Here is a 27,576-nt window from a genome sequence, read left to right as displayed (position 1 = left end):
ACTGTAAATGGAATCTCTCTTATCCAAATAGCTTCTCAAAGCTGAAAACTCAGTCATTTTTGACCTGTCTCTCTCCCTGTACTTCTACATCATAACAAGTCCTATTCATTTATAGGATTTTATTCTACCTCATAATTTTGTCTCTCTTTTTTTCCCTTGAAGCTTGATTTGTTGAACAGCCATACACTTGTACACAAGTTTTCCAGTTGGATTTGGCGCCACTCATAATCAATTTACTTTTATTTAAGATACCAGAAATTATCCTCATTATATTTTCCCCAAATGTTAATATTAAATGAAGATAAACTTCTACTTCAGTCACACATATGACTATGTATGTAAATTTCTATGCATTTCTTGTATATGTAGAAAAGGATCTTCAGGCCTTATTGGCTAGAGAGTAAAAACATAAGACCACATTCCACTAAAATTCAAACTATAACAACTTCTGGTACTCACAATCTAAATGCAAAAATTAATTCTTTATAATAGCTCCTAAATGTTTCTAGAGGTTTTGAATATCCATTCCCCTTGTACTTAAGAATAGAAACCAAAGGATTAATCTTCCAAATATACAAGCAGCTCATGCAGCTTATTATCAGAAAAACACACAACCCAATCAAAAAATGGTTGGAACACCTAAACAGACATTTTCCAAGGAGACATACAGATGGCCAACAATGCAGGAAAAGATGTTCAACATCCCTCAGTATTAGAGAAAAGCAAATCAAAACTACAGTGAGATATCACTTCACACTAGTCAGAATGGCCATCATCAAAAAAACCTACAAACAATAGATGCTAGAGAGGAAGTGGAGAAAGGGGAACCCTCTTGCACTGTTTCAGTTCAGTTCAGTTCAGTCGCTCAGTCGTGTCCGACTCTTTGCGACCCCATAAATCACAGCACACCAGGCCTCTCTGTCCATCATCAACTCCCAGAGTTCACTCAAACTCACATCCATCGAGTCGGTGATGCCATCCAGCCATTTCATTCTCTGTTGTCCCGTCTCCTCCCACCCCCAATCCCTCCCAGCATCAGAGTCTTTTCCAGTGAGTCAACTCTTCACATGAGGTGGCCAAAGTATTGGAGTTTCAGCTTTAGCATCAGTCCTTCCAATGAACACCCAGGACTGATCTTTAAAATGGACTGGCTGGATCTCCTTGCAGTCCAAGGGACTCTCAAGAGTCTTCTCCAACACCACAGTTCAAAAGCATCAATTCTTCAGCGATCAGCTTTCTTCGCAGACCAACTCTCACATCCATACATGACCACGGGAAAAAACATAGCCTTGACTAGACGGACCTTGGTTGGCAAAGTAATGTCTCTGCTTTTTAATACACTATCTAAGTTGGTCATAACTTTCCTTCCAAGGAGTAAGCATCTTTTAATTTCATGGCTGCAATCAGCATCCGTAGTGATTTTGGAACCCCCCAAAAATAAAGTCTGACACTGTTTCCACTGTTTCCCCATCTATTTCCCATGAAGTGATGGGACCAGATGCCATGATCTTTGTTTTCTGAATGTTGAGCTTCAAGCCAACATTTTCACTCTCCTCTTTCACTTTCATCAAGTGGCTTTTTATTTCCTCTTCACTTTCTGACATAAGGGTGGTGTCATCTGCATATCTGAAGTTATTGATATTTCTCCCAGCAATCTTGATTCCAGCTTGTGCTTCTTCCAGCCCAGCATTCTTCATGATGTACTCTGCATAAAGTTAAATAAGCAGGGTGACAATATACAACCTTGACGTACTCCTTTTCTTATCTGGAACCAGTCTGTTGATCCATGTCCAGTTCGAACTGTTGCTTCCTGACCTGCATACAGGTTTCTCAAGAGGCAGGTCAGGTGGTCTGGTATTCCCATCTCTTTCAGAATGTTCCACAGTTTATTGTGATCCACACAGTCAAAGGCTTTGGCATAGTCAATGAAGCAGATGTTTTTCTGGAACTCTCTTGCTTTCTCCATGATCCAGAGGATGTTGGCAATTTTATCTCTGGTGCCTCTGCCTTTTCTAAAACCTGCTTGAACATCTGGGAGTTCACGGTTCACATATTGCTGAAGCCTGGCTTGGAGAATTTTGAGCATGACTTTACTAGCATGTGAGATGAGTGCAATTGTGCGGTAGCTTGAGCATTCTTTGGCATTCCCTTTCTTTGGGATTGGAATGAAGACTGACATTTTCAAGTCCTGTGGCCACTGCTGAGTTTTCCAAATTTGCTGGCATATTGAGTGCAGCACTTTCACAGCATCATCTTTCAGGATTTGAAATAGCTCAACTGGAATTCCATCACCTCCACTAGCTTTGTTCGTAGTGATGCTTCCTAAGGCCCACTTGACTTCTCATTCCAAGATGTCTGGCTCTAGGTGAGTGATCACACCATTGTGATTATCTTGGTCGTGAAGATCTTTTTTGTACAGTTCTTCTGTGTATTCTTGCCACCTGCACTGTTTGCTGCTGCTGCTGCTGCTAAGTCACTTCAGTATGTCCGACTCTGTGTGACCCCAGAGACAGAAGCCCACCAGGCTCCCCCATCCCTGGGATTTTCCAGGCAAGAACACTGGAGTGGGTTGCCATTTCCTTCTCTAATGCATGAAAGTGAAAAGGGAAAGTGAAGTCTCTCAGTCGTGTTCAACCCTTGGGGGAATATTAATTGATACAGCCATTATGGAGAACAGCATGGAGATTTCTTTAAAAGCTAGGAATAAAACTACCATATGAGCCAGCAATCCCACTACTGAGGATGTGAAAACCATAATTCAAAAAGACACGTGTACCCCAAAATTCATAGCAGAACTATTTACAAAAGTCAGGACATGGAAGCAACCTAGATGTCCATCGACAGGTGAAAGCATAAATCAGATGTGGTACATATATATACAATGGAATATGACTCAGCCATAAAAAGGAATGAATTTGAGTCTGTTATAGTGAGGTGGATGAACCTAGAGCCAGTTATACAGAGTGAAGTAAGTCAGAAAGGGAAAAACATATCACACTTATGGATGGAATCTAGAAAAATGGTACAATGAACCTATTTGCAGGGCAGGAATAGAAATGCGGATGTAGAGAATGGACATGTGGCACAGCAGAGGAAGTAGAGGATGGGACAGGTTGAGAGTGTAGCATTGGCATATGGCTTTGAGTGTAAAATAGATAGCTAGTGGGAGACAAATGTGTATTATAGCACAGGGAACTCAGCTCAGTGTTCTATGATGAAGCCCAGAGAGGTCACGGGGGACTGGAGGGAGGCTCAAGAGGGGATATATGTATATTTAAAACTGATTCACATTGTTGTACCAACACAGTATTGTAAAGCAATTAGCCTCCAATTAAAAAGCAAAAAAGAATAGGAGCCATTCTAACACATTTGCTCCAGTCTTTCTTAAGACATGACATGAACCATTGCCTCTTGGTTTCAACAGCTATGAGACTACCGATCCCCCTTAGGATGCTGCTGCTCCCACAGTGCTATTCTCCTGGATATCACTCTGCCATTGCACTGTTGGTTGGTAGGGAGAAGGGAATACTCTCCTTTTATTGCTTAATCCCTTATTATGCAGCAGCAGCTCAGAAACTAAACTGCACCTTTAACAAGATCATACTGAATTTTCTGTTATAAAAGAAGCCAGTCAATGTGAAGAATAACTTACATTGCTACCCTATATGGTTATTCTTAGAGCTTACAGGTTACATTATGTCCTTGGATTTCTTCAGACATTCCTTGTCTACTTTTCAGTCTATTTCTAATAGGGTTGAACCCTACATTATACCATACACAAAATTTATTTGATATGGTACACATCTAATATAAAAGATAAAACTATGAAGATTTTTAAAGAAAATACATAGACTCATTTTTGCAAACTTGTAATACTGAAAAACTTCTTAAAGAGAACATAAGCAAAATTTTTGGGAAAAAAAGATAAATTGGTTCTTATAAAAATAAAAAATTTCCATTCATAAGAAAATAACACTGTTAAGAAAATTTAAAAGCCAGTCACAGACTGGAAGAAAACATGTGTAGTATAGATATCTGGCAAAGGAATTTATTCAAAACATATCTGGAATTCCTATAAATTAATAATAAAAAGTCAAATAATTTTAAGGGGGCTATTTTTAAATGGAAAAATTCTTAAAAGACATTTCATAAAAGAAGATACATGAAAAACCAATAAGCACATAAAAAATTTGTACAATATCATTAGTTATTCAGTTCAGTTCAGTTCAGTCGCTCAGTCGTGTCCGACTCTTTGTGACCCCATGAATCACAGCACGCCAGGTCTCCCTGTCCATCACCAACTCCCGGAGTTCACTCAAATTCATGTCCACTGAGTCGGTGATGCCATCCAGCCATCTCATTCTCTGTCGTCCCCGTTTCCTCCCACCCCCAATCCTTCCTAGCATCAGACTCTTTTCCAGTGAGTCAACTCATCCCATGAGGTGGCCAAAGTATTGGAGTTTCAGCTTTAGCATCAGTCCTTCCAATGAACACCCAGGATTGATCTCCAGAGAATGGACTGGTTGGATCTCCTTGCAGTCCAAGGGACTCTCAAGAGTCTTCTCCAGCACCACAGTTCAAAAGCATCAATTCTTCGGCCATTAGCTTTCTTCACAGTCCAACTCTCACATCCAAACATGACCACGGGAAAAACCATAGTCTTGACTAGACGGACCTTTGTTGGCAATGTCTCTGCTTTCTAATATGCTATCTAGGTTGGTCATAACTTTCCTTCCAAGGAGTAAGTGTCTTTTAATTTCCTGGCTGCAATAGAGAAATGTAAATTAAACTCACAATGAGCTAACAGTTCACATCTTAAAGTATAGCTAAAATGAAAAAGGCTAAAATTCAACTTTTGGCAAGAATGTGGAATAGCTGCAGCTCTCATACATTGCTGAGTGATAGTGTGAAATTATCAATCATTTCAGGAAAACAGAAATATGTTATAAAGTGAAATGTACAACTACTCAAATTATCTAGCAATTTCACTCCTAGATAGTTACCCAAAATAAATGAAACATACTCTAATAATAATACTGGTGCAAAATGTTTATAGTATTTTTATTCATTATAGCCCCAAATCAGAACCATCCAAAATGTTCAACAGATGAATGGATTAAATAAATTCTGGTGGATTCATAATATTGAAGTACTACTCAGAAATAAAAAGGAACACACTATCATTTGACAATAATGTAGATGAATCTCAAAAAATGTTGTGCTGAGTGAAAGAAGGCAATAACAGGAACATATATTGTATTGTTATTATCTCAAAGTGGGAGGAAAACAGAAGAGTGATTGCCTGGGTAGGGGATGGAGGCGGATTGACTGTAAGGAGGCATGAAGATACTTTCTAGAGTGATAAAAATGTTCTCCATCTTGACCAGGATGATGGCTACAGAGATTTAGACATTTGTCAAAACCCATCAAACTATACCCTTAAAATCTATGTATTTCATTATATAAAATATACCCTAAAGTTATTTTCTTTTTGTAGGGTTGGGGAAGGATTATACAGAGAAGTTGCTCTAATGAACAAATGGTAAATAAAACAGATAAAGTCCCTACTTTCAGATAGCAAGCTCAATATCAATTAGAGTAGGCACAGTATAAATCTCCCCATACCACAAGTTCCAGACACAACAACCTAACTCTTAGAGAAAATAAAATAACCCTATAGTTTAAGTTCTCTCTCCCCATTCTTTATAGTCCCAATTCAAAATGAGCCATGTTACAAGATGTTTAAGAGTGGCAAGATCTGCCTTCAGAAAAAAACCGGAAGTCATTATGTACTGCTTCGCTCTCTTGTCCAATAGGAAATGCACATCTGAACGTGAAAATCCAACATCAGTACATGTAGATTATTTGGTTTTAAATAATACTATAAGTCAGGGCATCAGTCGCCCTATACACATTGAGAAATGAGTATGCAAGTGCAATGCAAATTTATTTTTAGAGTCTCTCTTAAAGCATGAATTCAAGTTTGTTAGACATTCCCAGAGACTTCTGTCTCAACTTCTCTTCATTGTTAGCCACAGGTTGCCTTAGTTATTAAGATATTTCAAGTGACAATAGTACTTTTAAGTCTGAGCATATTTAGAAACGGTTGCTAGCCAGCAGTCAGTGTCTGAGTCCAAACTTGAGGACTTACCTAAATCAAACTATTTGTCCCACCTCTAAAGCAAGGATACCTCTAACAGTTAAGTACTAAATGGTCCACCTAGAATATAAAAACTGCTTGGGAATACTGTGGCATTAAATCTCATCTCTGCATGGAGGGACAGCTTGTCACCAGCTGCTCTGAGCAATACCATAATCCTTAGTCTTCTGTATTTGATTTCATGCCCAGTTTTCTGTTTCTGTATTAAAGCATTGACCAGTAGAATGGTTGTCCATCTTCAACACATTAGCAATAGCATGGCTTTAGCAATGCACTGTAAAGACTTTGTCTAAGCAATTTACCTAAGCAGATTAGTGGAGCAGTATAACCTGTTTACTCCTATTGCATAATAGTTGTTTTATAAAGAACCTCACTTATTGTAGCTAGGACCAGTTTTAGCCTATCCCTCAGACTGAACAAAAACAACATTCACATCTCCATACACATACAAAAAAAAAAAAATTAAAGCAGTACAAAGAAAGGAAATATTATTACAAAGAAGTAACAACTCTAATGAATTATGACACTGGCTAAAGTATATACTCAACAAATTCTATTGTCATCAAAAATCTTAGTTTTCCAGAATGAAATATATATGTATTCGTGTTACTTCAAACATTCCCACAAGCAATGGTTGTATATTTCCCATACTTAGTTTAACTGAAGGGGCCAATGAGAGCTGTCAAGAAGTAAACTTTACCTGAAAGGTAAAGTCAAGCTTTCACAGTCTTCATAGTTTGCGGTTTTTGACAAAGCAGTTGTTTGAGGGTTTTCTGTTTGTTTGGTTTTTTGTTTGTTTGTTTTTGCCTTGTTTTTTTTTTTAACTTCACCCCATCAATGTTTGTCAGAAAAAAAATGGGGGAAATGAAGAACACATTTTGAGTTAGTGCACACTCTTAGAGAAAAAATAAATAAATGAGATTCCCTTGAAGAACATTTGGTTCTCTGTTGAGGAGTTTTCTATTTAATAGAAACTTCACTTTTACTTTTAACATCACAACTTTACATCAGCTGACAAAACACAGAAAAAAAAAAAAGAAAAGAAATCTTTGTTTTATTTCTTCTGGCTTTTTGCTACTTATCAAACAATGATCACTCTCAGTTATCAAGAGGTTGAAGAACAATATTTTCTCATTTTAAATATTTCCTTTGGGAGACAGCATGGTGTATCGGAAAGAGTGGGGTTTTGAAATGAGGACTGACTTTTCCCTTAACCAACTCTATGTCTTTGTCCTATTCCATCACTCTTCTGGGCTTCAGACCTCTTGTTTGTTAAATAAAGATAATGCATACCTGACAGTTGCTGTGATAAGGAGATTCAAATGGATATTTGTTCTGTCTCAGATGCTAGTTCAGGTCAGTTCAGGTCATTTCAGTTCAGTCGCTCAGTCGTGTCTGACTCTTTGCGACCCCATGAATCACAGCACGCCAAGCCTCCCTGTCCATCACCAACTCCCGGAGTTCATTTAAACTCATGTCCATTGAGTCGGTGATGCCATCCAGCCATCTCATTCTCTGTCGTCCCCTTCTCCTCCCACCCCCAATCGTTCCCAGCATCAGAGTCTTTTCCAGTTAGTCAACTCTTCGCATGAGGTGGCCAAAGTATTGGAGTTTCAGCTTTAGCATCAGTCCTTCCAATGAACACCCAGGATCGATCTCCTTCAGAATGGACTGGTTGGATCTCCTTGCAGATGGTAGTTAGCTTCCTGATAAGGAAATTTTATTCATGGCTTTCCTGTGATTTCATTTTTTAATCTATAAATTTGTAGAATTTTTAAACCTTCAGCTCTAAAACCTTCAAATTATTATGAAGATGATCAATCTATATTTTCATTAGCATCTTTTCTGGTGGTTCAGAGGTTAAAGCGTCTGCCTCCAATGCGGGAGACCTGGGCTCGATCCCTGGGTCGGGAAGATCCCCTGGAGAAGGAAATGGTAACCCACTCCAGTATTCTTGCCTGGAGAATCCCATGGATGGAGAAGCCTGGTAGGCTACAGTCCACGGGGTCGCAGAGAGTCGGACACGACTGAGCGACTGAACTGAACGGAAGGGAATGAAAGATTACATTGAAGACTCACCCACATAGCTAACTAGTTGACAGAATTATTCATCCTAACTCTGAATTAAACAATATTTTATTTGCAAGTTTCATGCACTTTAGAATGAAATCTTAAGCTATAAAATTCTAGAGATGAGCTTAAAAAAAAAAAAGAATAAAAACTATTCTTGAAAGATTTATTGAGATCAGACAAGACCAAGAAAAGCCAAGCTTATTCCTTAAATGATTTTTTCTTGCCTTGTAATAATTATTTAAATTAAACGCTGGAAAGGTATGAAACTGTTCAGCTCCCCTGAATGACTTCTCTAGGTTAGATTGCAAGGATATAGTTTGCTGAGCAAATACTAATTGCATCTCATGAACACTTTATACAGTAAATTGTATTGAGTAAAGTAATGAAAATAAGGAAGTAGTCTACAAATAAATCAGATTCCACAATATTTGATGAAACACTCTTCTCAAAGAAATTATGTTGTTTATTTACACATAGTATTACGGGCTTCCCTTGTGGTTCAGTGGTAAAGAATCTACCTGCAATGCAAGAGACATACAGGTTCAACCCCTGAGTTGGGAAGGTCCCCTGGAGAAAGAAATGACTACCCACTCCAGTAATCTTGCCTGGGAAATCCCATAGACAGAGGAGTTTGGTGGGCTATAGTCCATGGGATCACAAAGAATCAGACATGACTGAGTGACTAAAAGACGACAAATGATTATTACGGTCCACTTTAACCAAAGTCTTACAGCTACATGCATCTAAATCAGGACACTTTAGCCCACCTCTGCTTGTCTTTTTGGACTTCCTTGATGACATGGTGGTAAAGAATCTGCCTGCCAATCCAGGAGACTCAGGTTTGATCCCTTGGTCAGGAAGATCCTCTGAAGAAGGAAATAGCAACCCACTCCAGTATACTTGCCTGGAAAATTCCACGGACCAAGTAATATGGCAGGTTACAGTCCATGAGGTCACAAAGAGTCAGACACAACTTATCAACTAAACAACAACTGAGTTTCGATCTGGGAAAGAAACAAAGAGAAAGAAAGTGTGACTATGCTTCTTCATTCCGCACATGCGTGTATATACTCAGGAGGAGTATGTAGAAGGTTTAAAGTCAATGTTCAACAGTGATATTTGAAAAAGCATATCTAATATTAAATTTGAAAAGGTTTTTAATATTAAAAATTTTAGTGATAATATTTAATTTTCTTTTGAGATTGCAAATGACATTAAAGGAACAGAGTGTGGGGTTTTAGTGTGAGAATATTGAACTAATTGAATAGTTGAATCATTATTTCTTTTTTCTAATAAATAGCTCAGGAACATAATACATGAAGAGACAAAGGACCACATTTTAGTGTTCTAAAAGAGAAAAGCCCTCTTCACAAATACTCAGCACACATAATTTATGGCATGTGCCTAGTCGCTCAGTCTTGTCCAGCTCTTTGCAACCCCATGGTCTGTAGCCCCCACCAGGCTCCTCTGTCCATGGGGGTTCTCTAGGCAAGAATACTGCAATGGGTTGCCATGTCCTCTTCCAGGGGATCTTCTCAAATCCAGGGATCAAACCTAGGTCTCCTGCATTGCAGGTTGATTCTTTATCATCTGAGCCATCAGGGAAGCCCAAGAATACTGGAGTGGGTAGCCGATTCCTTCTCCAGGGGAACTTCCCAGCCCAAGAATTGAACCAGGGTCTCCTGCATTGCAGGCAGATTCTTCACCAACTGAGCTACCCATGAAGCCCCAATTTATGACATAAGACATTATTATTCAGCATAGAATATACCTAGTCCCTTTAAAAACAAGCATAAATATATTTTCTGTTGATTAGACACAATACACACTTAAAATTATTAGTAGTACAGCATTGACAATAAACCCGGGCATATGGCATTTAATCACATCATTCTGTTTACTTTGGAACATCAGCTTACAAAATGTTTGGCAGAATATGCAAAAATTGCTATGAAAAATTATATAATTTTTTTAAAAAAACTAAATATTTGAGTATCTGGTACACAGGGTAATTGGAATAATTATCATCAGTCCTATAAAATGAACTGTATCTATATTGACTTTGTCAACTCTGTATAGATTATGAGACAATTTACCCCAGGCCTCAGACTGTTTTATGCCATAATAATGGCAAAGACTAATTCCCAAGTTCCAGGCTCCATTATGGAAATGTCACCTCAAGCTAGTTTGGTTAATGATTTCAATTAGGTTTATTACAAAATAAAGATAAATCCACATTGATTTGGATTTATCTAGGGTGAACTAGATACCCCAAGTATGTTTTTATTCTTTAGAAGCAGGTTGAATGCATTTAAAAATCTATTATATTGTATTATGCTTGCCTGGCCTTTGGTTGGTAAAGAGCATCAGTTGAGTAATATCTGGGAGGATTTATGTGTGAAAAACAAAACTTTAAACTGTCTTTGTTTTAGCTTATTAATTAAAATTTAAAATCTTCAACCCAAGTGTCTTCTAATCCTTCATGTCAGTGCAAAATAAAAATATTACATCTATTTAAAATAAGAATGACAAGTTTTACTTGCTCATCTTAAAGTTAAATAAAACTGATCTTCATCAGTTCAAACTCCCAATAAGTCAGACTTAAATGCTATTATGGATTTAACTGTGTCCCCCTCCAAGATTTTTCTGTTGAACTTCAAGTCTCCTGAACCTCAGAATTCAGCTTTATCTGTATATAAGGTCATTGCAGATGTAATTAGTTAAGATGAGGTCATACTTGAGTAGCATGGATCCCTAATCTTACTAGTGTTCTTATTAAAAGGAGAACTGCAGACACAGCTTTGCACACAAAGTGATCACCATGTGAAAATGAAGGCAGAAATTATGGGAACACCAAGGGACACCAGAGATTGTGTCCCTGGCAAACAACCAGAGCTAAAGAGACAGAGGTATGGAACAATTTCCTCCCTCACAACACTTCAAAGGAACTAACTCTGTTGACTTCTTAATCTTGGACTTCAGGCTCCTGATCTGTGAGAAAATAAATTTCTGTTGTTTAAGTCACCAGTCCAAAGTACTTTATTACAATAACCCTAACAGACTAATCCAAATGCTTAACCTGTAAATCACTTTTAAGTATGTAAGCAAATTTGTAAATCCAGTAATCAAACATGAGTGCAAATAGCTTTCTTTTCCTTAGGGCAAATAAAATGCTCTTATACATTTCCAATTAAAATCTTAGCAAAGCTAATATATCTATGTTTCTTATCTGTCATATTCTTTTAAATGTTTTCTATACGTTAATCAATGTATGTTCTCATTATCATAAATAATTTTAAAATTAGATACCAAAATATTAATTTTATGAGATTATTTTACTGCATCAAAAATTTACCTATTTTTTCCTAAGTTTCAGTGTTTAGCTTATCTAGCCAAAGCAAGCATATCTATCATCACAAATGAGTCAAGTTTATCATGACCTTTTTATAAAATTGAACTGTCTGATTTGAATTCATGAGGTCATGTAACCCTCTGACACAGGATTGTGAATAAATGTTTTACTGCTCTTTGCATTCTGAATCTTTATTTATTACTCAGTCACAATTCTATTCTTCAGCCTTTTCCCACTATTCTAGAATCACTTTAATGGCAGAGGAGTCCTATTTGCTAAAGCAGTGTTTGGCAAGGATCAACTTATTATCAGGCAGGTTTGAGAGGATACCTTCACTCAAACTTTGATGAGGATACCTTCACTCTACCTGTCTCAGTCCTGGACAGTTGAACAGCTACTTAGTCTGTCAACTAAATCCTAACCATTGAATGAAGCTGACTCTACCAAGTAATTGTATAAAGTCACAGGAGTGACTAAAGCTCAAATTCTCCCTTCTCAAAGATCCTAAGTCATGCTTGGGTCCCTTTTCAATTCTAAATGTAAAGCAATAATAATTAGAATACAGAGACAATATCTATGACAGAATGACCAAGGGGAAGAGGAAGATGAGCTGATATATAAAAGATACATGAGGAACCAATTCTGCAGGGACTTGTAAGCCAGTGAGAGATGGACAGAGGCATGAAATAGTCTGACTGAAAGTTTTAAAAGATCATCTGCCTTATTGCTCTGGAAAGTCACAGTCAGACAGTGAGTCTTCCTTCACCTTTTCTCAATCCTAGTTTCCAACTAATGAGATTTCTTTCCAGTAAAGAGAGAAGCTGGAAAATGTGGATTTAATTACTCAATTTATTAACCTCATTCTCACGAAAGTCAGAGAGAAAGTAGGGAGTACCCAGAGTTCCCTAGAGCACTTCAGTTTTAACGCTACCTGTTCAGACTCCCACGATGCTTGTGGCTACATTCACTCTTAGATAGAAACCAAATCCTTCTTTCTTCTTACTTTGCAGCTCTGCATCAAATAGGTCTCTTCATCTTCTCAGTATCTAATTTACTTGCACATTGTTGTTGTTTAGTCGCCAAGTCCTGGCCAACACTTTTGCGACCCCATGGACTGTATCCTGCGAGGTTCCTCTGTCCATGGGATTTCCTGGGCAAGAATACTGGAGTGGGTTTCCATTGCCTTCTCCAGAGGATCTTCCCAACAGATGGATTGAACCCCCTGTCTCCTGCATGTGTCTCCTGAATTGCAAGCCATTTTAAGACTGGATTTACTTGCATAGTTTTTTCTAAATGTGCTGATTCTACTACTTTGATTTCATCTGCCTAATTTTAATGCATTCGTTTTCCTACCTATACTGCTGCTGCTGCTGCTAAGTCACTTCAGTCAGTGTCCGACTCTGTGTGACCCCATAGACGGAAGCCCACCAGGCTCCCCCGTCCCTGGGATTCTCCAGGCAAGAACACTGGAGCGGGTTGCCATTTCCTTCTCCAATGTGTCAAAGTGAAAAGTGAAAGTGAGTCGCTCAGTCGTGTCCGACCCTTAGCGACCCCACGGACTGCAGCCTACCAGGCTCCTCCATCCATGGGATTTTCCAGGCACGAGTACTGGAGTGGCTTGCCATTGCCTTCTCCGATATATGACATTCAGTGCAGTGCAGTGCAATTCAGTTCAGTTGCTCAGTCGTGTCCGACTCTTTACGACCCCATGAATCACAGCACGCCAGGCCTCCCTGTCCATCACCAACTCCTGGAGTTCACTCAAACTCATGTCCATCGAGTCAGTGATGCCATCCAGCCATCTCATTCTCTGTCGTCCCCTTCTCCTCACACCCCCAATCCCTCCCAGCATCAGAGTCTTTTCCAATGAGTCAACTCTTCACATGAGGTGGCCAAAGTATTGGAGTTTCAGCTTTAGCATCAGTCCTTCCAATGAACACCCAGGATTGATCTCCTTTAGGATGGACTGGTTGGATCTCCCTGCAGTCCAAGGGACTCTCAACAGTCTTCTCCAGCACCACAGTTCAAAAAGTACCTATCAATACTACTGTGGCAAGCTGATATATCCACACTTTCCAAGAAATCTTGTAACAAATAAATAGCTCCTTTCAACCTTATGCTGTGCTTTGTCGTCAGTCATGTCGGACTCTTTGCAACCCTTTGGACTGTAGACCACAGGGCTCTGTCTGTGGAATTTTCCAGGCAAGAATATTGGAGTGGTTTGCCATTTCCTTTTCCAAGGGATCTTCCCAACCCAGGAATCGAACCCGTGTCTCCTGTGTCTCCTGCACTGCAGGCAGATTCTTTACCTGCTGAACCATCAGGGAAGCTCTTTCAACCTTATACTGGCAAACAAATAGAAATATTTGAATTAAATTATTGCTTCAAAATTAATTAAGATGATCACAGACATAAAGCAACATTTTGTAAAATGGATTTGTTTGTACTGTTTAAAGAAGAGGACTGTTATCCATGACTATTGCCCGAGAAGTTTATTTCTGGTAATGAACATGGGAAAATATACATCATAATATAGATTTTCAAAATTATGAACATAACTGTATGTGCCAGACCCTGCCCCAGCTGTGTATGACCCTGCGACGTAAGGAAGAAAATAGAAGGGCAAAGACAAAATCAAAACGCATAAAACTAGGAGATGTGTGCAGCTAGTTTATTTTGAAGACAGGTAAGGCAGAGGCAAACAGGAAGAGCCAAACTGAGAATGGTGTACTGGGCTGATCACCGCCGCTAGCAGGTAGCGGCCTCAGGACCACGTTTTCCGAGGAGCATTTAGAAGAGCCCAGAGAAACTTCCACACTAAAACAGAAAGGGAAACGCATTCTGCGAGCAATTCCCAGCCGGTATTGGTTGGCGCCTTGCTGTACTGCGCGACCACACATGTGCAGTATTGCACGCACACACGCAAGCGCACACCCGCACCAAACGCAGGCGTCCTTAAAGGTGCCTACCCGTGTGGCAAAAAGGGCACCCGGTTTGGCAGGCCACAACCTGAGAGGCGCCGTGGGACAGAAAGTAAAGGATTTAAAGAACAGAAGGTGAGCGCTTCACTGGTGGCTCAGCGGTAAACAATCACCCTAACAACGCAGGAAACCTTGATTCAGTCCCTGGGTCAGAAAGCTTCTCTGAAGAAGGAAATGGCAACTGGCTCCAGTATTTTTGTCTGGGAAATCCCACGGAAAGAAGAGTTTGGCGGGCTACAGTGAATGGAGTCACAAAAGAGTCAGACACAACTTAACTAAAAAGCAACTGCAGAATGAACTGCGGGATCCTGCAAGGGGCTAACTGTCCAAGTTGAGGCTAGAGTCAGATCGGAGGCTGGAAGGGACACAGGAAGAGCTAGAAGTGTCTGAGGTACTCTTTCATTTAACAATCACGTATTTGAAGTGCTCCCCAATGCCTGTGCTACTGGTTTAACTGACCCCTCACTGACCTCTCACCCTAACAATTATCTGCCTTAAGGTTAACTTGTTTCAATTGACATCTTAGAAACATTTATTCAGTAACAGTTTTCAGCATGGACAAGGAAATTGAAGAGATTAGGGCTTATGCTAAAGTAGTGGAAGAAAAGAGTACAGATCAGAAAGCTTCTTTAGGATAACTTTGATAAACTGGAGAACATAAGAAAGAAACAGCATATCCGTGGACAGTGTTTCTTAATTACTTTTTACTATAACCCACTTGAGGAAATAGATTCCATGCCAGGAAGACCCTTCAACCCTTCCTCCTGCTTTCCCTTACACAAACATATATTTTAGTGATGCAAAATTTTTACAAGATAATAGATATCTTGACTATGTGAAATGCTAATTTTTAATATATTTTATTGTTTCTATTTTTAAATATTGGCAGCAGAATTTGATATTATCACAGTAAATAATTGATTTAGAGTTACTCCTATTTTTCTAGCTTGGCAACAGAGAAAAATTGATGGATAGATCATCAAGGTGAGGAATATAGGAAAAGGAAAGAGGAGAAAGTTGTGAAAAGTTCAGCTTATATTCAGGATATGTTAAGGACTTTCACACATAATACTTCATTTAATCTCTATAACCACCTTTATAAATAGGAAGTCATTGTTTCAACTTTAAAGATGAAGATATTAAGGCTCAAAAATATGGTACTTTTCAAAATTGTACAGGCAGATAATGGAGAAAGATTTTGAAACTTTAAAATTACATATTTTACATTACATTAATTAATATGAACCTTGCTTTACATGGCCTTCACTGGTGCCTCAGATGGTAAAGAATCTGCCTGCAATGGAGGAGACCCAGGTTCTATCCATGGATGGGGAAGATGCCCTGGAGAAAGGAATGGCTACCCACTCCAGTATTCTTGCCTGGAGAATTCCATGGACAGAGGAGCCTGGTGGGCTACATTCCATGGGGTCACCAAGAGTCTGAAGTGAATGAACAACTCACACTTTGACTTTAACCTTGTTTTACATATGAAAAGCTAAAAATGCAGATAAATAGTGCTATTAAATTTCTGGCTGACCCTGTATTCTGGGAATTCCATTTTGTTAATTTATTTTTATGAAACAGATTATTTTCTATTCTTTATTCATGTAACAATCACTCTTCATAAGGGAAAAAAACAAGCCAAATTATAGTTCTGTTTGTTCAGTGGATGAGGGGGGAATAAGAGGTCTGAATTTTTTTTTCCTCTGCATTATTCATTTTTGTAGAATTTTAAACTGAAAGAGACTATAGAAATCATCTACTGGAGACATCCAATTCCTTTCCTTAAGACATGAAAAAACTGATCTCATCTACTTATTGGCAGAACTGGGTGTGTAGGAAACTTGTAAATCATGTGTTCTGCTTTGTAAAATTTGTAAGTATTATTCAACTTCCCTCTCTGCTCCCCTCTGCAAGCATTCTGATTGTTCTTTCCACAAAAATAATTTCCCAAGTGTTCAGATAACAAAATAGAACACAAAGAAAGATTCAGGCACAAGGAGGAGGAAAGGGTGGAGTTGTTAACATCCTCCTTCTTTCTCCAGTAGGTTAAAAGCAGACTGAACATGTGTGGGAGCCACACTATTTTATCTCCAGGTCCTACAGAAATTAAAAAGAATATTTCTGTCTTTTCACATTGGTGGTTGACAGCTGACCTCAAAGATTTTTTCCCTTCACTTTTCTGTTTTTCTTTTTCCTTCCCAATCTATTAAATAGCCTTACACATACCACTACATCTTCATACTTTGCCTCCATTGGAATGGCACTTATGGACAGAGGACCTACCCTTTCTTTACATGTGTCCTAAAAGGATGAAAAGCTCTAAGGAGAGAGTCACATAGAGGGATTCAGCATAGGCCCTACAGAATTGTTTGTGCTTTAAATCCCAAAGATGAGCAACTCTTTTTCAGTTTGTGCTGTAAGTGGAGCTAAATTATTTGGGGCATAAAAATTGTCCTAATAGGCCAATATGCCCTAGGCATTTAGTAAAAGTTTGTATATGTAAGATGTGTTAAAACAATTGGAGAATTCTGATATTGGTGCTCACCTAATTCAGCTGGTTGATAGTGATTAATCATGGTTCTCTAGAGAAATAGCATCAGTAGGATGGAGAGAAAGAGAACGTGATTGAACAAGAGAGAGACTGATTGATTTTAAGGAATTGGCTCACATAATTATGAATTGTGAAAGCTGTCAAGTCCTAAACCTATAAGTCAGGCCAGCAGACTGGAAACTCGGGTAAGAGTTGACGTTGTAATCTTGAATCTGAATTTCACAGTTCAGCAGACTGGAAACTTAAGTAGGGTTTCTATGTCGGTGTCTGGAGAAGAATTCCTTCTTCTTCAAGAAACTTCTGTCTTGGCTCTTAAGATATCAACTAATTGAAAGAGGCCCAACCCACATCTACTTTACTCAAAGACTATTGATTTAAATGTTAATCACATCTGAAAAATACCTTCATAGCAACATCTAGACTGGTGTTTGACCAAGCAAGTAAGTACCATGTCTTAGCTAGGTTAACACATAAGATTATTCATCATACCAGCTAAGCATAACTTTGCTTTTCACAGGAAAACTAATTATTTAAAATTGTAATATAATGGAGTTACATGAGTTTTTAAAAATATCAAACATGGAGTAACATACACAACCGTGTTAACTGTTTTAATTGATCTGAATGGCTAGTTTTGGCAGTATGTACCTAATTTTTAACAATAATCACTTAATTTTATTTAAAACAAAAGAATGATCTGTAGAAGTTTTTGGTTTGGAATTTGGTGCATATGGGTGTGTGTGTGAAAGATAGAGAGAGAATACTATTACCTGACAAAAGCTAAAATTTTATCTGACAAAAAGCTAAAAATTATTCTGCACTAGCAGTCAATTCATCATTTATATATCTTGAAACTCTCTAAGTCAAATGTATATAGAGAAGCCAAAAAATATAAAGATTTAAACCCAGTATCTATATATTCCCTTTGTCATATGCTTTAAGTCACACTAAATAAACTAATTCTGGAAGAGAAAATAAAACTGTACCATAAGACTGTATATTAGCATTTGGTTGTCTAGGAAACAAGCAACAGCATTTTTCACCTAAATATATTTTGCAAAACCTTTTCCCCTTTCCCAGAGGAGAGAAGTAGGTATTTTAAAAAAATAACATTTTGTGACTAATCTCCGTGACATTTTCATAGTTACACTAGTTTGTGTGAGGAATACTGTGACTCGTTTCTTTTTAATATTTAACGATAGCAGTGGTCTCCCTCCCGCTCAACTTTGACCTCTCTAACTTGTACATTCCCTCTGTGAGGCTCAGCCCAGGTTCACATGTAGAGTCAGGAGAAATTTGAGACTTTTTGCAGGTCAGCACTATAACTAATAGAGCTGTTCATCATTCAGCACAGAATATATAGAAAGTGGCTATACTTCTTTTTGTTCATCAACTTTTACTTTTCCCCCCTTTTATATGAAACGTTTCAAACATTTAGAAATAGTTTGGTTTGTACCCAACACCTAGATTTTACAAATGTTAATTTTTTAACAGTTTCAGAAACTTTAGCAAAGAAATGAAAACTGGCAACTACAGAGAAAGCTTCTTTCACCCCTTCCTGAGTTTTTTCACCTGAAGTATTCTTCCCCTTCTACTTGCTTTCCTCCCTTTCCAGAGATAATCAGCATATGAATAGATTGGGCAGCCTTCCTATCATGGTTTTTTTAACTTTTCCCACATATGAATAGAGCCATTAAAATTATAGGTATTATTTCACACTATTATTTTACTGTATTTTCAACTTTGCATAATGTATATTTGCAGCTAGGTTTATAATTTAACCATATGCTTCCAAAATGTATCCAAATTGAGCCATATTTTAACTGTTACGATACTATACTATTAAAAGATACCACTCTTGAAGTCTTTTATAGGAATAGGGCTTCCCTGGTGGCTCAGTTGATAAAGAGTCTACCTGCAACATGAGAAACCTAGGTTTGATCCCTGGATCCAGAAGATCCACTGGAGAAGTGGATGACTACCCACTTCAATATTCCTTCCTGGAGGGTTCCATGGACAGAGGACCCTGGCGAGCTGCAGTCCATGGGGTCACAAAGAGTCGATGATTCCTCCTTGAAAGAAAATATGTGACAAACCTAGACAGCATATTAAAAAGCAGAGACATTTCTTTGCCAACAAAAGTTCATCTAGTCCAAGTTATGATTTTTCCAGTAGTCATGTATGGATGTGAGAGTTCTACTATAAAGAAGGCTGAGGGTCGAAGAATTGATGCTTTTGAACTGTAGTGTTGGAGAAGATTCTTGAGAGTCCCTTGGCCTGTAAGGAGATCAAATCAGTCAATCCTAAAGGAAATCAGTCCTGAATATTCATTGGAAGGACTAACGCTGAAGCTCCAATACTTTGGCCACCTGATGAGAAGAGCTGACTCATTGGAAAAGACCCTGATGCTGGGAAAGATAGGGGGCAGGAGGAGAAGGAAGTGACAGAGACAAGATGGTTGGATGGCATCATTGACTTAATGGACATGAGTTTGAGCAAACTCCAGGAGATGGTGAAGGACAGGGAAACCCAACGTGTTGCAGTCCATGGCGTCACAAGGAGTTGGACACAGCTGAACAACTGAACAACAACAGTATGCATAAGCCTTTTTCAGGGATCTTTATTCCTTTCCATTGATTGTTTTGTCTAGCCCCATGAATAGTGAAATAAAACCAACACAACATTGTAAAGCAATTATCCTCCAATTAAAAATTGTCCTCCAATTAAAAATACTCTGCCATCTTGTCCTGGTCACAATTAAAAATTTAAAAGCATTTAATAGTAAAATAGAGTAATACTTATAATTTTATGATTAGTCTTCATATCTGCAAAGAATTTCCTCTTGTTTCTTTTTCCTTTTTTTTTTTTTATTTTTGCATCTTGTTCTGTGTTCCCTGTCCTACTTTTTAAAATGCACAGTTTGATGTTTCCTTTAGTGGTTCTGAGTAAGAATCTTCTTACTCCTCATTTTTCTGAGTGATTTTATCTTGTTCCTACTCTTCAACATGTTTTTGGTCCTGGGTACTAGAAATTGATTCTAAGCCTCACAGTTAAGGAAAAAACACTTATGCAGCTCGAATCTAAGTGCACAAATTTTCTAGCTATTTATACCCACCCATGAAAGATTGCCAAAAGGCAATTTTCCTGCAAAACCAATACTATCACACCCACTCCTCACTTACTATAAAAGGAAATCTAGGAAAATGGAAGGTGAATTTTTGTGGGATGCCCAATTCATGAAGGATGTTTTTATTTCTCCTTATGTGGAAGAAATGTGTTGTTCTCTCTTTCTGAAACCAAGAATGGGAGAAACAAAGAAGATTACTAAGACAATCTGGGGTTATCCAAACCACTAATTTTCCTCAGTCAGGTAATCATAAGTATCTCTATATAATTTTATCCAAATCAATCATTTGGCAAGAGAGCCTGGAGTTGCTTATATATGGAAACAGGGACAGGAAAAATACTAAGAGATGTCAATCAAGCAGATAACACTTCTACTATTTGGCTTCATAGAGAGTGAGTGAGATTCTCAGAATTTTCTTAAGCCCTTAGCTGCCTTATCGGTATATATGAACTATATGTGAACTTTATGAACTATAAGCAAGAGCTAAACAGTGGGACAAAAGAGAACCAAAGCCAGATTCCCACATCTGACTCTTGGGAGAGCCAATTAATGGTTCATTTATGGTTGCAACTACAGAAACTAGAAGGTCATCAGTCTCAGCCAAGATGTACAAATGAGGACCTCCAGAATCCAATCAGGGCAATTATTAAAAATTAAATCATAATATCCCAGTGAACTGTTGCTTCTCTATAAACCAATAAACCTAAATCATATTTTGGGAAGGTATAGAATTACACATTCTATTTTTGTTTCTACTCGAGTTCCAGTAGAAATATATGTCCCATGTAAGAAGTCAGTGTCAAAGTCTGGCATTGGGTTGGGTTTTCAGTTTCTCTAGGGTAACTCGGTTTTTCTTCTTACCCATAATTCAAAACTTAAAAAAAAAAAAAAAGTGGTATTCCTTACTATTTCCTTAGACTGGTAACAAAGCTTAGAGAGACTCTTTTCACATAAAGTACACCTTAACAGATTCTCTTTGTTGAAGCTCTATCCCCACATTCCCACTTAGACACTAAAATTCTAGTCTTTTAGGCCCACATACTGTTTCAAACTTACTACCATATATATTCCCATGACTTCACCTCCTTCATATGGCACAGATTTTAAATTTCTCCTCATTTCTACAACTTGAGTAATCTCTTTCTGTGAATTAGTTATACATTGATAAAAGTTTGTTTTTTTAGTAGTGTCAGATCAAAATTCTAAATATCCAAGTATGACTTTTATCAGTTAATTCCATGTATTCTCCTTATATAGTATAAAACCAATATACTTAAATGCCTTAATATCCACATATTTAACTTTTATTGATAATCTGAAATGACATTTTAAATGTCAGGTTCTGCTATGGTCTGAATATTTGTGTCCCTCCATTCATATGCTGAAATTCCGATACTCAATGTGATGATAGTAAGAGGTGGGTTTAGGGGAGATACTTAGGTGCTGAGGATAGAGCCCTCGTTAATGGAATTAGTGTTTTTATTAAAGAAACCCCATCTCTTTTAAAGAGATCTCTTGCTCCCTTCCACCATGGGGGACACAATGAGAAGTCTGTGACCCTGAAGAGGCCCTCACCTGACCATACTGGTACCCTGATCTTTGAGTTCAGCCTTCAGAACTGTAAGATATAAATTTCTATTGTTTATAAGCCTTCAGTCTATGGCATTTTGTTATAGCAGCCCAAACTAGCCAAGACAGCCTCTGTAGTCAATCTTATTAAATGTCTACGATGCAAAATCCCATTTTGGTGTTAAATGAATTTGTTAAAATTTTCTTAAATATCACTTGTAATCTTGTAACACACACATGCATGCACACGCATGCACACACACACACATGCTAAATTATAATTGCAGGTACACCTTGGTTTTCTCCATGATTGGATTTCTATTCTCTTGCTTTCACTGACTTTCTGAAAATATCAATAGTAGCTAAAGCCATGATCTGAATAAGCAGGTTTCAACTGTTATTTCATCACTGGACTGGTCCCAAACTGAGTTTGGCAAGGGTCATTCTGAAATCAACACAGAAAGTCACAGAAGAACAAATTGAGGTCATCTGACTCATTCCACTTGTGACTTAAAGTGCATTTGAAACTACATCTCCAGAGGGGAAACTTAGTTATAAAGTACTGCAAATCAACTAATGTCACTTGCTTCAGTTTCTTTTAAGATGTGAATCAGAAAGGAGACAAGGTTGAGAAAGAAGAGAAAGAGAAATGAATACTTTTAAATAGAACATTTCCAAATTGCTGAAAATAATTGTTTTATATCATAAGTTTGGAAATAATTTAATGTGCTGTACAGTAGGTCCTTGTTGGTGATCCATTTTAAATATAGCAGAGTGTACATGTCCATCTCAAACTCCCTAACATGGAACTTTACTCACCGCTATGTGGCAGCCTGAAGGGGAATTTAGGAGGGGATGGACAGATGTATATGTATGGCAGAGTGCCTTTGCTGTTTACCTGAAACTATCACATTTTTAATTGGCTATACTCAATACAAAATAAATTTTCTTTAGAAAAGAAATAGTTTCAAAGGAGAGGATCATATGATCCATCAACCTTACTCAGCCATCTGTTAAAAATATTTTAAATCATACTTCTAAAATAAAAAGCAATATTTTATTTATTAAAATCCTTTTTTGATGTTCCATTTCTGACTTCAAAATGCTTCATGACTCCAGAAGTCTAAAACTAAAGTATTAAAGACTCAAATTTATCTATCCTTCCTTCTCTAGATAAAACCTCACGTTCTTAAGTTTTAGACAATTGTGCTATTGGAAAACAGGTTTCAGATATATCTATATTATCAAAACTATTATTGTGAAAAGTAAAATATTTAATTAATCTCTGATATAACTTGTCTGTTAACATCATATATTTCAAAAAATATGGTTAACAGGTATTATCAAATATTTCTACTTCAGATTCAGGAGACTGTTGATATCCGTTCTTTGCTTCATATGAGTTACTTGGGAGCATAGAAGACAACCCAGAGAGAAACAGAGAATGTTCTCTATGTTTGCTGCACACAAAACCACTAGTATTAAGGAGGAGAGATAAGCTTTAGTTATTGAATTTGCTGCCACTAAAAACATTAGTAGGACAATCCATTCTATTTGTCCATTCTAGTCTTTACTTAAGCTCTTTTCCTCATGCTTCTGCTTCTCATCTTTAACCCTGTTGTCTCTTATATATATGATGAGTATTTCATTTCCTTCCTTTTTATCCTCTATATCTCTTCCTATTCAATCAAGTATTTTGAAGGCTAAAGATCAATGCATCATGGTGTTACACAACAATCTCTTTCCAACAGACTCCTCTTCTTTTAAGAAAAACACTTCCATTGAATGACTGATAGTGGATATGCAAATGCCACTCCAGCTATGATTGGGGTGAAACTGAATAAATTATTGCTTACTTACAATGTTATGTGCATTACTTTTTAATGAAACTAAATTTTATAGGTTCCTAAAAATAAGGTATTTCGAGAGTGATCAAACTATTTAACAATTTTGTAATGTATTCCCCTGAGAAGATCATAGGTGTGTATTAATAGCACGTTCATCTTAGCTTCACTATGATATTCTCTGAAAAGACATTTTACATGTTTTTTACTGATGGACTAATAAGTAACAATATGTAACGTTGAGAGAAGAGATCAACCAGGTATGGGAATTGACATGCTTTCCTAGAGAAGTGCCACCAATGACAATTAGGCCATTTATTAAGTATTCACCGTATTTGATGCTCTCAGATAAACACATCACACACATTACTGCATTTCATCATTCCAACCAGTCTTGTAATTCTGAGTGTTTTTAATAAAATTTAGTAGATGAGGAAACAGAGCCATAGATCAGCTAGGTAATATTTCCATGATCATATTAGCAATAAATGAGGAATCAAACACAGGTCTGTCTGTCTCCAAATAACAGTCATTGTCATGACTACCAGGCAAACGCCTATCAACTATGGGGACCTAAATCCAGTATATAAAAGGAGAAGGAAAAAGAAGATATAGGAATCTACATCATGGAATACTTGAAAAATAAGTCAAAAGTCCCAAGAATTCTGTAAAAATAATATCATTAAATTCCTGGCCAATGGCTAAAATAATTTGTACATAAAAGTAAAACATGAATAAAAATTAGAATTGTTCATGGAAATGTACAGCTTTTATTTATGTTTTTAGGACCAACAAATGATCATATTTCTTTTCTAATTTAAAAGCAACATTTACTCTCATATTAAAGAAGAAAGGTTTACTGAGTGTTCAGGACTTTAAACTCTTGTAAGTAACAGGTTCCTGTTCATTCCTTGCACAAGATTTTAAAATTAGTTAAGAGTTTTATATGTAACTGTTAAATCTTTAATTGTAAAGTACATAGAACTGCTGATCAAAGGTTACAGTTAATTTTATATCGTTCTATATTTTAATGTGCTTTTTAAGAAAAGTAATAAAGCAGAAACTTTACTAAAACATAGTTGCAAAATGGGTGGGTGTTACTAACATATCTAAAGAGGACTGATTTATTATCACGTAAAATACACAAACTAGTGAAAAGGAACATTTCCTATATATATTTATTTAACCAGAACCTAACAGAGTCCTTATTTGTATTTTATTGAGATTGAAAGCATCCAGGGAACCTCAGAGTAACAATAGAAAGAATGGGACTCTTCCTTTAAAGATAATTTTCTCCCACCAGGAAATTAATGTTTCTTCTGGCACCAAGTAAAGTACACAGAGGAATGTAGCCTCACACGTATACCTCTTCAAAGTTAATCAGAAACCAGGGTTACCCAAGGTTCAGACTAAAGGCCCAGCGGGGGGTGAGGGGGGCGGAATTTTTACCCCTAGATATTATTTGAGCATTTAAGCCAATTTAGAAGTATTTGTGAGAACATTTGTTCTAGTAGGGTTTTATGAAAGAATTAAATGCAATAAACTGTAACACCTTTATATGACTAAAGGAAAGGAAAGAACTCGTATCTGCCTTGAAAGGTGATCCAGGTTATATTTTGTATATTCAAAGCTATAGTATATGGAGGGATATGTTTGACCCACAGTCCATCAAAATATATATAATAAAGAATCATCTAAAACTGCTAATCTAGGCAAACATAGTTTTATTCAGAGGAATGATCAATAAACTTAGAATCAGAATCAGTGAGTGAGTACGGGGTCAGTCCACCAGGGCTTCCCTGGTGGCTTAGATGTCTGGTAAAGAATCTGCCGGCAATGCAGGAGACCCAGGTCTGATCCCTAGGTTGGGAAGATCCCCTAAAGAAGGAAATGGCTATCCACTCCAGTATTCTTGCCTGGAGAATGCCATGGACAAAGGAGCCCACTTTAGAGTCCGTGCGGTGCAAGAGTCGGACAATACTGAGACACTAATATATACTTGGGGTCAGTCAGTGGTCAACTTATAAATGTTCTGTAACATTTGTGGTCCTATTTGTTTAGTTGTAAAAGTTGAGATAATCATAATATCTAGCTTTCAAGATTACTGTGAGAACAGAATGAAATTAAAAATTACTTGTGAGAGGTTTCCATGTATTTTCTACCTCAATGCAAATGTAAAATAGCATTATCAGTCATATCTGTAAGTCAGAAAGGGCCACAGCTAAAATTTAGCCACAAGGACACATGGAATCTAAGAAGATATGCATTACAGGAGACAAGAGCCCCTGGCTTCTCATAATAAATGTCTCCTTGCTCTGAAATCCTGCATAAGTAACTCTAGGCTAAACTAGCCCATGTGGGTAGCAAAATGAGACTGGCACTAGAGAGACATCTAGTGTCTGAATTCACAGAAGAGTAGATTTGGAGGTTGAAATAATTTTGTTAAAGAAAAAGATACTCTGTGTCTAAATAAAACCATACAAAAATTAAATCAACATTTTAACAATGTTTCTATATCACTTCAAATCCTCGACGTGTAAAAAAAATTTATTTGAATTTTCAGTTTATACCCAGACATTTTTAAGGAAAACTGGGAATCAGGGAATGTAACTAGGAATTCCCTTTTTAAGACAATTACCACCTCCCAGAGTAGACTTTGGTGCAAAAAGAGGAGCATATAAGTCTTTACAAAAGGATAAATGAAAAGCAGAGGGGGATTTGTTACACAGAAATCCGTGAAGGAAAAACAATTAGGTGCTATTTCTATGGAGAAGGTGGAAGAGGCTGTGGCAGAACACCAGAAAAGAAGATTCTGCATCATTGGTAGGGTGCTCAGCCGCTCAGTCCTGTCTGACTCTGTGACCCCATGGACTGTAGCCTGCCAGGCTCCTCTGTCCCTGGATTTCTCCAGGCTAGAACACTGGAGTGGGTAGCCATTCCCTTCTCCAAGGGATCTTCCCAACCTGCGGAGTGAACCTGGGTCTCCTGCATTGCAGGCAGATTCTTAACTGCTGAGCCACCGGAGAAGCCCTTATTAGTAGTAACGCACCCTGTTAAAAATTCAGTTTGTTGATTAGTATTTGATTACTTCCACGTGTATTGTAATACATCAAGAGTAATTCAGCTTACAGATTTTAATAACTGGACATTAACAAAAGCATTGCTGCACTTCAAATAATTAATAGATACTTATTAAATGATTATGATGAGAGAGAAATCATCTACATAATTGGAATGCATCAATTAACAAAACAGATAAAGATCCTTGGACCAGGGGTTTACATTCTAGATAAGAAAGATAGTAATAAACAGAATAAATAAGCAAAATATATGGCATATTAAAAGGAATTTTTAAAATAACATAAAAATATGGAGGAAAAAAACTAGAAGACATGGGGGGTGTGTGACACAAGAGAAAAGGAATGCAATTTTTACTAAAATAACAATATAGCTAATCTCTCCCACCACAAAGTAAAAAAATGAGGAGAAGGGCATGGCACCCCACTCCAATACTCTTGCCTGGAGAATCCCATGGATGGAAGGACCTGGTGGGCTACAGTCCATGGGGTCGCGAAGAGTTGGACACTACTGAGCGACTTCTCTTTCACTTTTCACTTTCATGCATTGGAGAAGGAAAGGGCAACCCACTCCAGTATTCTTGCCTGGAAAATCCCAGGGACAGCGGTGCCTGATGGGCTGCCATCTATGGGGTCACACAGAGTCGGACACGACTGAAACAGCTTAGCAGCAGAAGCAGTAACCTGGGTCATCTTTAAGGCAAATGTTCTTTCTTGCTCCTCCTGCTGAAAACAAAATTTGTTAGTCACAGTTTCATGTTAGCTAACTCAAATTATTGTTTAGAATAAGTTAAGAAGTCAAAGCAATCATATTTATGTGTAATTTCTTATCGTTTTCC

Source organism: Moschus berezovskii, chromosome 2 (assembly GCF_049115385.1).
Source record: "Moschus berezovskii isolate FMDL1 chromosome 2, NW_MosBer_1.0, whole genome shotgun sequence".
Classification (NCBI taxonomy): domain Eukaryota; kingdom Metazoa; phylum Chordata; class Mammalia; order Artiodactyla; family Moschidae; genus Moschus; species Moschus berezovskii.
This window is presented reverse-complemented; position numbering follows the sequence as displayed.